Source organism: Macrobrachium nipponense, chromosome 44, assembly GCF_015104395.2.
Source record: "Macrobrachium nipponense isolate FS-2020 chromosome 44, ASM1510439v2, whole genome shotgun sequence".
NCBI classification, from domain to species: Eukaryota; Metazoa; Arthropoda; class Malacostraca; order Decapoda; family Palaemonidae; genus Macrobrachium; species Macrobrachium nipponense.
In genome coordinates this window covers 32198798-32214481 of record NC_087221.1, presented here as the reverse complement: position 1 = coordinate 32214481, position 15684 = coordinate 32198798, and the positions used below count along the sequence as shown (strand labels likewise).

Sequence of the window (15684 nt, the reverse complement as noted above, 5' to 3'; positions counted from 1 at the left end):
GATATCAAAGTGTTTAAAGTCAAAGCTCATGAAATTAGAGCAGTGTCTACGTCTATGGCCTTTAGACGTAAATCTGTCTTTGAAAGACATTATTAAATCTACATATTGGAGAAGCAATTCTGTCTTCGCATCTCATTATCTGACAGATTTGCAAACCACATATGAAAATTGCAGTACATTGGGGCCATTCATTGTGACTGACACGGTATTGGGTGAGGGAGAGAAGGATGTATCCCATCCTCACTAACTTTTCTCCTTGATTATGTTTTTTGTATTTTTAAGGTTGTCTGAAGATACAGGGAGTTTTTTGAGTATCTTTCAGTCTTTTAATGTCTGGTGTATTTCTTAAACGGTTGTGGTGATCCCTCGTTTTTCATTGTATTTTGTGGTGATTTGTACTCGCGCCCTGAGCAGGGGCATTATAGTCTTGTCCGTTACGGTCACGTCCTCAACGGCAAGTACTTATTATTGTGTCCGACGCACGGATCCATATATCCTGTCGGTACAATAAAGGCCAGCAGACTACAGAGGCAGTAACCACTGAGTCAGCGGTCTTTAAAGGTAAGGAACCTATATCTTCGGATAATTCCAACAGTTATTTTAGCTGCCATTCGTCCCACCACCACAAAATGTTGTCAATCAGCTATATGTAACCACCGGGTAAGTTATATAAGTGAAAATGACATTTTTTATAATAATATAAAAGTTTCACTTATACTTACCCGGTGGTTACATAACGAGCCCGCCTCCTCCCTCATATGGACAGGTAGGCATGAAACTTCTGATTTATTGTTGGAATGGTTCCCGGTACCCGGTAGAGGGCGGGAGTAGAGGGATCACTGTTAAACCATTAGCGCTACCGCGAATTTCAAATTCTGCCGTGACGTCAGGAGACGACAGCTATATGTAACCCACCGGGTAAGTATAAGTGAAACTTTATATTATTATAAAAATGTCATTTGTTCATGAAACTTACCTGTCAGATATATATATAGCTGTATTTTTCCGAATCCGACCAGAGAAATTTAAACCACTTACGACACAACGCAGTGGGAGTCAGGTGGTTAGTACCCATTCCGCCGCTGGGAGGCGGGTATCAGGAATCATTCCCATTTTCTATTCATATTTTTTCTGTCGCCGGTACTGGAAACACCTGTTTGCAGCTCCTCCTTCCAGATTTTGGAAACTTACTAGCTACTTGAGTATCCCTTTTGGTTTTTCTTTGGTATCTGAATGATTGATCGGTGGCTTGGCACACGTTGACTTTGGTTTGATTTGACTTTGGTATTGATTTTTCTTTGATCAAGATGTCAGGGTCTAGTTCTGCTAGCGCTAGATTTTGTTCCATGTCTGAATGTAGAGGTAGGCTACTGAAAGCTTCAGTAGACCCACATTCTGTTTGTAAAGTTTGCAGGGGGAATGAATGTACGTTTGAAAGTTCGTTGTAAGGAGTGTGAAAGACTAACAGAGTCGGAATGGAAGGCGTATGAAACCTATCTTAAGAAACTTGAGCGAGATAGGTTAAGGAGGTCTTCCTCCAGGAGTGTTTTCAGGTAGGCAAGATTTAAATTATTCTCCTGCTAACCCTCCTTCTGTAGATTATGCTCCTACCCCTGTAGTGTTTGCCTCCGCCCCTGAGACAGTGTCGGTAGAAGGTAATACATTATCGCTAATCTTGAGTCGATTCGTAACTTAGAATCAAAAGTGTTAGCTCTGGAGAGCAAAAGTGAAGAGAAGTGCAGTGAAAGTGCCCCTTGTGTAGTGGAGGGTGCGTCAGATCGGCCTCATTCCGCCTCTAGACCTGGACCTCTGCTTGACTCCCAGATTACGGGGAGAGAGCATGTCGAAAGTCGAAGGAGGGTTACGAGGAACCCCCACCGATCTGGCGTGCCTTCGGCAGCTTCTGACGAACATACCCAGACTGCCAAGGAGCGTGCGCGTGCACGTCTTCTCAAGGAGTGCTTTTCTTCTTCTGAAGCTTCCTCCCCGCGCAAGGGTGGAGCTCTCATACCGCATCACGTCCGCTGAAAAGGACCGGCTCGCGTGCGGGACGCTTCACGTCCAAGTTGTTTCACCGGAAACTTTGCTCCGTCGCCCGATAGTTTGCGTGTTTGCTGCTTTTCCTCCCGCAGAACGAAGCGTAAGGATTATTCGGAGGCGGAGTCTTCCCTAGATGTTCTTTCGAGCGCCGCAGGTCGCTCTAAGAGGGTGCGTCAGCGGCGGTTCCTGGAGTAGCAAGAAAGGCGGTCCCCTCGCCACTCTCCTGCTCACAGGATCAGCCCCTCCCCGAGAAAAGGAGGCTTCACCTACAAGCAAGATTCTCCAGTCTCTTCAGCAGCAACTTCGAGATGTTTTTCCTTCGAGAGAGACTGTTCCACGTCGCCGTAAGAAGGATGACAATCTTCCTGTGAAGAGGTCGAGGCGTTCTCCCTCTCCCTCATCCTCGCTCGTCTCTCTCTCCGTTTGAGTCTCCTCTAGAGTTCGTTCTGCTCCCACAGCAACTTTCTAGAGGAGGCGAGAAATTAGTTTCTCGCTCTCGTGAAGCGGTTGTTTCCGCTGCTACGAAACTTGTGGATAAGAAGCGAGTTTCTTTAGATGCCGAGCGCGCTTCTGTGAAAGTCAAACGCGCTTTAGTGGACGCCGAACGTGACTCGGTGCAAGTTTCGCGAGCGCCAGTGGACGCAAGCGAGTTTTAGTGACGCCTCGGCGTGCACCAGTGGACGCTCGGCGCGCATCAGTGGACGCTCGGCGCGCAACATGGACGCTCCGCGCGCACAGTGGACGCCAGGTGTACACCTGCGGCGTTTGAGCGCGCTTCTGTCGGCGCCAGTAGATGTTGGCTTCGGAACCGCCAAACGCGCGCCTACGGACGTCAGTTTTTCACTTCCGCAAGCACAAGCGGAGGCGGGAACTCTTCCTGTTCGCCGTTCTTTCTCTTTTGAGAAAGCTCGGGACTACCTTCTTACATTCCTCCGAGCTTCTCCAGTGTCTGTAACGAGGAAGTTAGTGACGCTTTCGTCGAAGTGGACGAAGAACAGCAGTTGGCTCCAGTTTCGACGGACTACAAGGTTTTGACTCGTTTACTTCAGTCAGTCTTTGCAGACACTTTCCAACCTGAAGCTCACGTACTCCTCCTCTCAGTTTTCGTCTTCCAAAGCTGCTAAGATCTCGGGCTTTGTGAGAATGAAGAAGTCGCTTTCTACGAAACAAGCTTTAGAAAGGTCCATGATTGGATGGAAAAGAGCAAAGCTTCGGGCAAGACCTCTTTCGCTTTACCACCTTCAAGACTCGGTGGCAAAGCTGGTATGTGGTATGAGACGGGAGAAAACGTCGGAGTCAAGCTTCCAGCCTCAGCTCAAGGAGACTTTGGTAGCATTGTAGACGCCACCAGAAGATCTTTTTTGTCTTCCTCGAAGGTCTCGTGGACACATAGCGAGTTAGATTTCACCCCTTAAAGGCCTCTTCAGGACAATGGAGGTCTTTAATTTTCTTGACTGTGCCTGGGAGTATTGGATGCCAGGTCCAGGAGTTTTCTGATTCCATCAGTCTGGGGGAGCTGTCCAGTGTATTGTCTTGCATGGACAAGGCCGTCAGGGATGGTTCTGAGGAATTGGCTGCTCATTTCAGCACGGGACTGCTTAAGAAACAAAAGAGCACTTTTTGCAATTTTACTGCAAAGTCGGTCCTCACCAGCGCAAAAAAGCGGATCTTCTTTTCGCTCCTTTCTCAGAACATCTCTTCCCCCAGTCTATGGTAAACAGGACATAGATTGCTAGTCTCCAGGAGAAAGCAACTCAAGACCTTCTGGCACAGTCTTCTAGGAAGCTGCTACTTCTTCGTCTTCTGGGTCCTCTGCTTTGAAGAAGTCGAAGCCCTTTCGATCCGCTTCTTCCTCGAAGCCAGCCCCTCGAGGAAGAGGCATCTTTCAGAGGCAAGACTCCCGCTCCTTCCAAGAGCAAGAAGTGAGAGGGAAGTCCTTCAGACACCGGTAGGAGCCAGGCTTCTACATTTCGCGAAAGCTTGGGAAGAGAGAGGTGCCGACGCTTGGTCTCTGGACATCGTCAAGAAGGGGTACAGAATTCCTTTCCTGATGTTACCGCCCCCCTGTCTTCGACACCAAAGGATTTGTCTCCGTCGTATCAGGGAGAAAAGCAGAAAGTGCTTCACGATCTACTAGATCAAATGATCGAGAAGCAGGCAGTGGAACAGGTCTTCGACCGGAGTCTCCGGGGTTTTACAACCGTCTGTTCCTAGTGCCGAAGCAGTCAGGGGGGTGGCGCCCCGTTCTGGATGTCAGCAGTCTAAATCGCTTCGTTACCAAGCAGAAGTTCAAGATGGAGACACCTCAATCCGTGCTTGCAGCTTTAAGACCGGGGATTGGATGGTCTCGTTAGACCTTCAGGACGCATACTTTCACGTCCCATCCATCCCGATCAAGGAAATACCTGCGGTTTGTCCTGAAAGGGAAGATTTTCCAATTCAGGGCACTCTGCTTCGGTCTCAGCACGGCGCCGATGGTGTTCACCGTTCTTATGAAGAACGTTGCGAGGTGCCTCCATCTTGCGGAAATAAGGATCTCTCTCTACCTAGACGACTGGCTTATTCGAGCCTCATCGCAAGACAGGTGTCTGAAGGACCTTCACACGACTCTGTCGTTAGCGAGTCCCTGGGACTTCTGGTGAATCTCGAGAAGTCGCATCTGACTCCTTCTCAATCCTTAGTCTATCTGGGGATTCAGATGGACTCAGTGGCTTTTCGGGCTTTTCCGTCCCAGGGGCGACAACTCAATGCCTGAACAAAGTGTCGGCCTTTCTAGGGAAGGAAACATGCTCGGTGAGGGAATGGATGAGTCTGCTGGGACCATTTCCTCACTGGAGAAGTTTGTTTCTCTGGGAAGGTTGCACCTCCGACCACTTCAGTTCTTCCTCTCAAGCAATTGGTCACGCAACAGGATCTAGAAGAGGTCTTGTTTTTGACGGAAGAAGTGAAAAAGCACCTCAAATGGTGGTTGGATCCAAAGAAGCTTGCGGAAGGACATTCGCTCAAGCTTCGGAACCCCGACCTAGTGTTGTTCTCCGACGCGTCCTCCACGGGTTGGGGAGCAACACTGGGAGGGAGAGAAGTGTCAGGCACCTGGAGAGGGAACAGTGGTCCTGGCACATCAACCTAAAAGAACTCTCAGCGGTTTACCTCGCTCTAAGGTTCTTCGAGGAGGAAGTCTCCAGCAAAGTGGTTCAGATAAACTCGGACAACACCACAGCCTTGGCATACCTCAGGATAAACAGGGGGGAACTCACTCTCATTCTCTTCGTCATCGCGAGGAATATCCTGATTTGGGCGAAGTCGCAAAACGTCACGATTCTGACAAGGTTTGTTTGTGTCAGGCGTGGAAAAATGTGCGAGCGGACCTTCTCAGTCGGCAAGGACAGCTTCTGCCGACGGAATGGACCTTCATAGGAAGTATGCCAGGCGCTATGGAAGCTGTGGTGGGGACGTCCTCATGTGGACGTTTTCCGCAACTTCCCGAACGAAGAGACTTCCGCTGTATTGCTCCCCAGTTCTGGACCCGGGAGCAGTGGCAGTAGACGCCCTACTGTGGAATTGGTCGGGACTAGACATTTACGCTTTTCCCCCCAATTCAAAATCCTCGGGGAAGTAATGAGGAAGTTCGCTGCATCAGAAGGAGCGAGAATGACCCTCATCGCCCCCTTCTGGCCAGCGGCCGACTGGTTCACGGAGGTTGATGTCCTTCCTAGTAGACTTTCCGAGGACTCTGCCCTAAGGAAAGATCTACTCAGACAGCCCCACTTCGAGAGGTACCACAAAACCTCCCCGCTCTGAGTCTGACTGCGTTCAGACTATCAAGAAGTTGGCCAGAGCGAGGGGTTTTTCAAGACCTGTGGCAACGGCGATTGCCACCGCAAGGAGGCCCTCCTCAATCGCAGTTTACCAATCAAAGTGGGCTGTCTTTAGAAGTTGGTGCAGAAGGAAGGGCATTTCCTCCACCTCAACCTCTGTGAGCCAAATAGCAGATTTCCTTCTTCACCTTAGGAAAGAAGCGAAACTAGCCGTTCCCACGATTAAAGGCTACAGAAGCGTGCTTTCTGTGGTCTTCAGACATAGAGGACTCGACTTAGCGAATGATAGAGACATTCATGATCTCATTAGATCATTTGAGACTGTGAAAGTTCTCCAACCTAAAGTACCATCGTGGAACTTAGACGTGGTACTGAAGTTTCTCATGTCGAGTCAATTTGAACCGCTCCATTTAGCCTCGCTTAGGAATCCTACTAAGAAGACCATTTTCCTAACCGCTCTGGCGACGGCGAAGAGGGTTAGCGAAATTCAAGTCATAAGCAAGCATATTGGGTTCAAGGATCATAGTGCAGTTTGTTCCTTAAGTCCTACGTTCTTAGCAAAGAACGAGAACCCTTCCAACCCTTGGCCGAGAACGTTCGAGATCAAGGGGTTGTCGGAGCTAGTGGGACCTGAAGCTGAGAGAGTCCTGTGTCCTGTCAGGGCTCTCAAGTTTTATTTGCAGAGAACCAGAGCATGCAGAGGTTCTTCGGAGAACTTGTGGTGCTCTGTGAAAAAACCAGATCTTCCGATGTCGAAGAATGCACTGGCGTTCTTCTTAAGGAGTACGGTTAAGGAAGCCCATGAAAAGTGTAGTGAAAGTGACATGGAGCTTCTGAAAGTGAAAGCCCACGAGTTGAGGGCTAGTGCTACTTCGGTGGCTTTTCACAAAAATATGGCAATCAAAGACATTTTGGGCGCCACTTATTGGCGAAGCAATTCGGTGTTCGCTTCACACTACCTGCGGGAGGTGAAAGCAACATACGAAAATTGTTACTCGCTCGGACCATACGTCGCTGCAGACACTGTTTTGGGGGCAGGAGGTAGCGCTCATCCTATCCTTTAATGGTTTAGGGGAGTTTTTAACTTGTGTTATGGTTGTGGGGTTGACCGCCTGCGGCGGATCTCCCTTCCATTAGCTTAGTCTATGTGGGATACTTTTGGCAGGCTACGCCAGGTGGTTTGGTTTTTACTTCGTTGCCCTCATTTGTATGGTGCAATGGTCTAGGTCACGTCGTGGTCTCGCCCCTGTTGACAGATCAGGCTGGAGTGCACCAGCTATATAGGTCTCTACCTCGCTGGCAACTCTAGTAGCACAAGCAGACTTACGCGGCAGTAACCACGAAGTCAGCTATGCTAACAGGTAAGGATCAAGATATCAATTATCTGCATATATATGTTTCCTAAAATCTTCTATTCTGTTTACTCCCTCCTCCAAAGGTGGGATTCAGCTATATATATCTGACAGGTAAGTTTCATGAACAAAATGATATTGTAATGATACAATTAAGTTGTTCTACTTACCTGGCAGATATATATAATCAAGTACCCACCCACCTCCCCTCAGGAGACAGTGGAAATAAAAAATTATGAATAGAAAATGGGAATGATTCCTGATACCCGCCTCCCAGCGGCGGGAATGGGTACTAACCACCTGACTCCCACTGCGTGTGTCGTAAGTGTTTAAATTTCTGTCGGATTCGGAAAAATACAGCTATATATATATCTGCCAGGTAAGTATGAACAAACTTAATTGTATCATTACAATATCATTTTTATTTATTTATTACCTACAACGTATGTTGTTTACCTGTCTATTCAGTAAATAGTTGTCTCTTTCCCACCACCAAGGGTGTCAATCAGCTAAGTATATATCTGCTGGGTAAGTTCCATGTACAAAAATGATATTGTTAAGATACAATAAAGTTTTGTACATACTTACCTGGCAGATATATACGATTGATGGCCCACCCAACCTCCCCTCAGGAGACAGGTGGAAGAGAAAATCTGGTTCTAGAACGGTAATCGTTCCTATTCCTGCCACCCAGCGGCAGGGGCGGTAGATCACCTGACCTACCTGCAGCGTGTGCCGCGAAATTCGAATTTCTGTCGGGGACGACGGAGTCTATAGCTAAGTATATATCTGCCAGGTAAGTATGTACAAAACTTTATTGTATCTTAACAATATCATTTCTTGTTATATTATTTTGTGTAACCATATGTATGCTCACTATGGTGAAAAGGAGACATGCTGGCTTGGAGTTATTTGTGAATTTGTATTTGTTCCTACGGGAATACTACAAGCTGGCATTGGTTGTTGAAACTTGGTAACCTTGTTAAGCTGCTAGCCTAAGGTTCAGTTGATTTACATGTAGTTGCGTGAGGTAGGGTGAAAACATCCACTCACTTGTCTTTAGCAAAGATTTCTTCAGCTGCAGTGTAAGCAAGACATTCTGCTATGCTCTGACTGACCCAGTTGGAACCTCTTTGGTGTTTTTGATTTTTGTTCAACATGGATTTGAACCAGAAAAGTGAACAACGAAAAGTGTGAAGGATGTAAGGCTGTTTGGCCACTTTGATGGAGTTAGTGTTGAATAACCAGTTTGTTCATGAAACTTACCTGGCAGATATATATATAGCTGTATTTTCTGAAGTCCGACAGAATTTTAAAAACTTCCGACACACGCAGTGGTCGGCCAGGTGGTTAGTAGCCATTCCCGCCGCTGGGAGGCGGGTATCAGGAACCATTCCCATTTTCTATTCATAATTTTTCTGTCGCCGGTGCTAGAAACACCTGTTTCCAGTACCTCCGTCTTAGATTTTGGAAACTTCATTGCCGCTAAGTATCCTAATTGTCTTTTAATTTATTTACTTGGATTTGTGGCTAGGCATACGCTATCTTAAATTGATTTGATTTTGATTCATTTTTGCATAAGATATCTGAATCTAGTTAGGCTAGTTTCAGAGGGTGTTGTCTGCAAAGATAGGGTGTGGCTACCGAAAGCTTCGGTAGATCCGCACTTGGTATGCACGAGGGGTATGAGTCTTGCTTCTTTGTTGAGATTTGTCATGTAAGGAGTGTGAGACTTTGTCTAATTCCGTAAGGAAGACGTATGATTCGTATGTACGCAATTAATCAGTAAACATGTCTAATTCCGTAAGGAAAACGTATGATTAATCAGTAAACAAAAGTCAGGGTAGTGAACCTGCTAACCTTCCTGTAGACTTTTTTTTTTGCCTAACCCTGTAGTATGGCCTATGGGTTATGAATATGTCTGCGAGAGGTGATCGCTCTCCTTCATTGTTGTGAAGAGTGCTACTTCTGTTATTGTTTCTCATAACCCTGTAATGTCGCCTTCGGGCCCTAAACAGTGTCTGTAGAGGTTATTGCCCTTTCTCTAATACTCTTTCGATTCGTATCTTAGAATCAAAAGTGCTTGCTTTAGAGAGCAATAGTGAAGTGGCTAAGTGCAGTGACAGTGCCCCTTGTGTGGTGGAGGGTGCGTCAGATCGGCCTTAATTTTCCGCCTCTAGGGCCGGGACCTCTGCTTGACTCCCAGGACCCGGAGAGAGCATGTCGAAAGCCGAAGGAGGGTTACGAGGAACCCCCACCGATCTGGCGTGCCTTCGCAGTTTCTGATGAAATCCCCAGACTGCCTAAGTGCGTGCACGTGCATGAATCCTGAAGGGTTGCTTCTCGTCCTCCGAAGCGTCCTCCCCGCGCAGGGGTTGGAGCTTTCGGAAGGACTCGCGCCCTCTAAATAGAAGCTTTATAGAAGAGGACGCTTCACGTCCTCTCTCTCTCGTTATGCGTTCCAGTGAGAAGTAAGAAGGCGAACGTCGCCTGATCACGTGTACGTCTTTCCACCGAGAAATATGAAAAAGAAGTCTTAGTAGCAGGACGCTTTTGAGAGCGGACGTCCGAGCTTTGTTACTGAGAATAAGAACGCGTTCCCTCGCCCCTCGTATTCTCACACGATCAATCCTTCTCCTGAGACTGTTTCGTGCAGTCGGATTCTCTCCGGATGTATCTCGCTTTTCCCTGAAGGCAGTTTCTCTCGCTTGTTTTGACGCCTGTCAGGAGCGTGACGCTTTTCTGCACGCTTCTTTTGACGCTCGGCTTGGACGGGAGGCAGCGCGCGGGTGCACGCCAAGCGCGCACCAGTGGACGCCGAGCGCACGCCAGTGGACGCCGAGCGTGCTCGCTGCTCGCCAGTGGACGCCGAGCGTGCTCGCTGCTCGCCAGTGGACGCCGAGCGCGCGCGCCAGCGCACGCCAGGTGTGTCGCCTGGCTGAACGTTTCTGTTGAACTCTTCAAGCTCTTGTTTACGATTTGGGCCTCAAGAATTTTTACCTCTACCTTCGGTGATACCTTATACCTCACATGCAAAGAATGTGAAGTAAGCAGTGCTTCGGAGGAAGCTTAAAGTGAACAGACAACTTCGTCTTCGAAACCCAGCAAGACCTCGGGTTTCGTGAATTCAAGAGGTCTCTGTCAATATTATATTGCTTTTCGCAAAGGTGGATAGAGTTAAGGAAAGCTCAAGGGAAGATCTCGTTTTCTCTACCGCAGTCAAGACTTTGCGATAAGGCAGTTACGGGTTATGTAAAGGCTCGATGTCCTGCACGTCAGGACTCTCGGCAACGTTCAGTAGGATTCTTGCAAAGGCACTCATCAAAAGGACGCTCTTCAGGAAAGCGCAAGACAGGACTTCCTTTGCCATACTGCCAATAAATTTTAAGCTTTAGCAGGCATTAGTTGTGATACGGGAGAGGAAGCTGGTTGGAGAGTTTCTTCCTCTTCCCAGGATAATTTTGCAAGCTTTTTAGCCCATCTGAAAGGGTTTTTCAGATGATAGATTTTGTTAGTTTCTAGTCGGGACTACGCTGCCGAATTGAACATCGTCGTTCTACCTGCCGTAAGCTCAGTCTCTTAACAGGATTCTTGCCCCTTCCTCGTTTGAGATGGGAATCGGAAAAATAAAATGCTCGACTTCCTGGATTACGTTTTGTCAATTCAGTGACTTTCCCCCATTGACAATATACTATCGTTTTGTCAAGTAAGTGGGTATCCCCTCATGCTCTTACAAAATATCTCTTTGTCCCGTAAATGGGTTAGTTCTCATTGACAAACATCTCATTAACTTGATATTGCGTAAGCGAATAAGCTCTTATTGACAAGATTCGGAAGAGCTCTCATTCGTCATTCGCAGACTCGTACAAGAAATAGACTTGTAGACTACGTCAATGAACGCTTATGTCCAATAACATAAGAAGCTTGAGCTGACTGCTTCGATTCTCTTAAGTTTTGTTCATGAAACTTGCCTGTCAGATATGTATGTAGCTGTATTTCCGAATTCAGCTATATATATGTCTGCCAGGTAAGTATGAACAAACTTTATTGTGATATAATTTCATATTTTGCCTTGCGTTATTTTACTTCTGGTTGGTTCAAGTCATATACGCTTGTTGTAGTTACCTCTTCAGATGGCAACCGAGAGGTCTATTGTCTATTTTAAGGACATTTAATCGTTACTCCCTGCAGCCTTCCAGGAGTTTCCGATTTATCTTTTACCGTTGTATGGTAGTGTTCTGACGACACAAACGCATCTATATATTTAGCGTTTTCTGTTTCGCTTAAATATACCAGCTTGAGAGTCTTTCTGCTCAAAAAATAACGGACATATTTCTTCGTAGAATAGGGTAGCTGGCAACCCAGACATAAAGTTAAGAGACGACGTTCGTAAGCTGCTGGCTGCTGCTGTCACGCTGTGTCTGTCCTCCAGTCCAACCGAGCCAGTAACAGATCGTGCGCTGTCATGCGCTGTAGGTTACAAACTCTCTCTCCCTGCGGGATTGACTGACTAACCGTATCTCTGTGCTGGCGGTTACGTCTCTCCTGCGGGATTGACTGACAAACTGTATCTCTGTCCTACAATCACGGACTTTAGCCTAAGATTGAGGGGATTTCTTACGTGAATGAATAAATGTTGCATTCGTTTTGCCTTACTATGTTCAACAGAGTTATCTCTTAATCCTTTCGGTGCTCGTTACCGCACGGTATAGAACTACGAGTCTACCGCAACATTGCACTTTTATATGCTCTCCTGCTTAGGCAAAGCGCAGACTTATTAGGGAAGTAAGCATACTCGGGGAGGGAATGGAGGAGCTTGCTGGGGACCATTTCCTTCCTGAAGAAGTTTGTTTCCCCGAATAGACTGCAATTCAGACCACAGTTTTTTCCTACCGGGAAACTGAAATATTATTCAAGATCTAGGAATGATTCTGAACATCTCTCAGTGCGTCTATCACCTGAGGTGATAGAAAGAAGGTGCCGGACATCTGGATAGGGTTTCAGATGTCCTGGATCTTAATCTGAAAGAAGTAAAAGCGATTCGGTAGTCCTCCAGTCCTCGAAACGAGTTTTTGGGAACAGTGGTCCAGATCAACTCTGATATTCCACAGCTCTCTCATATCTTAAAAAGTATCTTCTCTCGGTCCCTGTTCGAGTTTACGAGAAAGAGCCTATTATAATAACAGGCGTAGAATGTAACGATCCTCTAGAGGTTCGTTACAGGATTGCAAAAGTCCGTACGAATCGTCTCGATCGACGGCAGCAACTATTGACTTCCGAGCGGAATCTTTCTTTAGAAGTAAGTTGAGAGTTGTGGAGACTTTTGGGACGCCCTTTCATTCTTCTCTTCGATATGTTGAGGACGAAGAGGCTTCTTCTTCTCTGCTCCCTTATTCTCGATCCGGATCGTACCATTAAACGCCATCCTATGATATTGAACGGGGATGGATGTTTAGTCTCTTTTCCCCTTTTTCATTCGCTTAGGAAATGTAATAAGAGGATTTATGACGTCACAGGGAGCGACAATGACGCTGATCGCCCCATGTTGGCCTTCAGGATCCTGGATTCACAGAGGTCACATACTTCCTAGTTCACTTTCCAAGGACCTTTTCCGAGAGAGTCGGTCTACTCTAACTCGAAAGGTACCTATAACCTCTCCGCTCTGAGTCTGACTACGTTCAGACTATCGAGATGTTGACAGGAATAAGATTACCGTCTTCCATTTCCGTCTGAAGAATGGGATAAGCTGGCAGTCACAACTATTAAAGAATACGCAAATATGTTGTTGACGGCCTTTGGGCTCAGAGATTTGCGTCTGTCAAACAACAAAGCCCTTCACGATCTTTGAGTTCTGTGGAATCTCGAAACTCGCTCACCATCTACTTTTGTCTCATCATTCCCTGTTTTCTCGGAGTCAGACAACTCGTGCGAGATCAGGCGACATATAGTAGCCCTGAGTTTCTTGTTGATGAAGTCGGTTGCGTTTATACACCCCCGATAATCGTGTAACATGAGACCAGGTTGGACTGTCAGGCATTCTTCCTTCGGGACTGAATCGCCTTTTTGCTCCTTTCTCCTGCACCAGAAGCTCGAGTCAGGAGTTGATTCGCTGACGACGTTGGGTTGCGTTGATACACCCCCAAGGGTTGCTTAGATTGAATCGCCCAGGCAGTCCAGACACTCATCCTTCAGCGAAGAATAGTGCCTTATGGTCTTCAGGGTACAGCCTTGCTGTCCTTGATTCGTCTGACTGGTCAACTGGTCGGTCACCTGACTTTAGTACAGGCGGACTGACTGTGCATGTCCAGATCGAAGCTTTCAATATGGAACTTAGACGTAGTCTGAAGTTCTTGATGTCAAAGCATTCGAACCTCTCCTACCTGTTAACTTCTTGCATGGGATCAGGAAGGCCTTCTTCTAACCACCCTAGACACGAAAAAGAGGGTTTAGTGAGATTTTAAGCCATCGTCACAAGTTTTGGCTTTAGAGAACACAAGGCGGTGTGCTCTCTAAGCCTTCCGTTGTGGCCTAAGAATGGAAACCCGTTTTGTCCTTGGGCCAGGAGCTTGGAAGCAAGGATGGCACAAGTTAGTGGGCAGGAGCCAGAGAGAGTCCTGTGCCCTGTCGGGTCTCTCAAGTTTTATCTACATAAAACTCAAGAAAGTCGAAGTCATTCGGGCAATCTGCAGTGTTCCGAAAAAGACCAGACTTGCCCATATCGAAGAACACCCTGGCTTTAGTGTTAAGGAGTTCTTTCAAAAATGCTCCTTCTTGTGTTTGCACAAAGATTTGAAATCTTTTTATCTGAATGCTCACGAGGTGAGGGCGCGGCCTCGGAAGCATTTCAACAGAGCATGGCACTCAGCAACATCCTGAGTACCATGTTTTAGCGAAGCAACTCTTGTGTTCACTTCACACTCCCTGCGAGATGTGAAGATGGCATATGAGATCTGCTGCTCGCTAGGGCCATACGTGTCTGCAGACACAATCTTGGGGGCAAGAAGTACCACTCATCCTATCCTGTAGAAAATGGTTAGGAAGAGCTCTTAATTTAGTTGTTGAGTCGCCGACAACGGCGACTCTTAACTCTTAAGCCTTAGTTAACACACCTTAACTTTTGCTAGGTTGGTCAGGTGGTGATATATGTATTTATATATATATATTTATTTTACTTCTTAGCCCTCATGGTATGGTCAATATGGTCTAGTTACATTGTGGTCACGCCCCGCCCCCGTTGACAGATCATCTGGTAGTGCACCAGCTTTATAGGTCTCTACCTCGCTGGCAACTCTAGTAAAGCAGAAGCAGACTTGGGTGACAGTAATCACGAAGTCACGCTATGCTAACAGGTGGAACCAAGATGTAAATCATCTGCATGCATTTGTTTCCCAAAATCCTTCTATTCTGTCCCTTCCCACCTCCAAAGGTGGGATTCAGCTATATATATATCTGACAGGTAAGTTTCATGAACAAAATGATATTGTTATGATACAATAAAGTTTGTTCATACTTACCTGGCAGATATATATAATCAAGTACCCACCCACCTCCCCTCAGGGGACAGTGGAAATAAAAATTATGAATAGAAAATGGGAATGGTTCCTGATACCCGCCTCCCAGCGGCGGGAATGGCTACTAACCACCTGGCCGACCACTGCGTGTGTCGGAAGTTTTTAAAATTCTGTCGGACTTCAGAAAATACAGCTATATATATATCTGCCAGGTAAGTATGAACAAACTTTATTGTATCATAACAATATCATTTTTGTTGGTCTGCAGTGAAGCTAGGAGTGTCCTGGCTGGTCTCCTGTGCAATAGAGTGGTTTAGCAACAGTGCAGGAAGGCTAAATGATGTTTTCCGGGTTCTCAGAAGTTTATGTAGTTGTCAACATTGTGTAATCTACAGAAAATGGAAAATATATTGAATTCTCAGATAGTGATGTTTAGGAGAGAGGAGTGCTGAGTTAGTTGAGTTGTGGGCTATAGGGTTTTAGAGAAAAATCTTGTCCAGATGGGAATTCTGCCAGAAAATGCCTAAGTTGAAGGAGAATGAAGATCACTCATTAGATATTTATCTTCATGATGGAACACCCCAGTAATGGGGATGATATTCCATAACTACAAACCTCTATCCCTGACTTGAGTGACCTTTTCCAGGCCACTCTGATTATTATACATTTCAGGTCTGTAAATGAAATTCAGTACTATTAGGATTATTTAACTGGTTGGATAGTGTACTTTCCTTAACTTGAAAGGGAAGATTTGTTCATATTCTTAAATGGGTAGTTTTTATCATTGAAACATACAGTTAACTTTAAATTTTGCATTTTCAATGTATGGAAGTTGCAGACTTACACATTTTTTATTTTCATAAAGAAATGGATTTTAGACAATGTATTAATTAGATACACAACAATAAACATTCTTATTTGATGGTAAAAATCTTATTGAAATATACTGGTGTGGGGTAGGTA

The 15684-nt window shown here is 46.2% G+C and overlaps 1 protein-coding gene across 3 annotated transcripts in view; it reads left to right on the top strand.

The window, feature by feature from the left end:
• The window catches only part of LOC135204146 (molybdopterin synthase catalytic subunit-like), a 129113-nt gene that overhangs the window by 35794 nt on the left and 77635 nt on the right, over positions 1 to 15684 (top strand). The gene's annotated exons all lie outside the window — the stretch shown is intronic.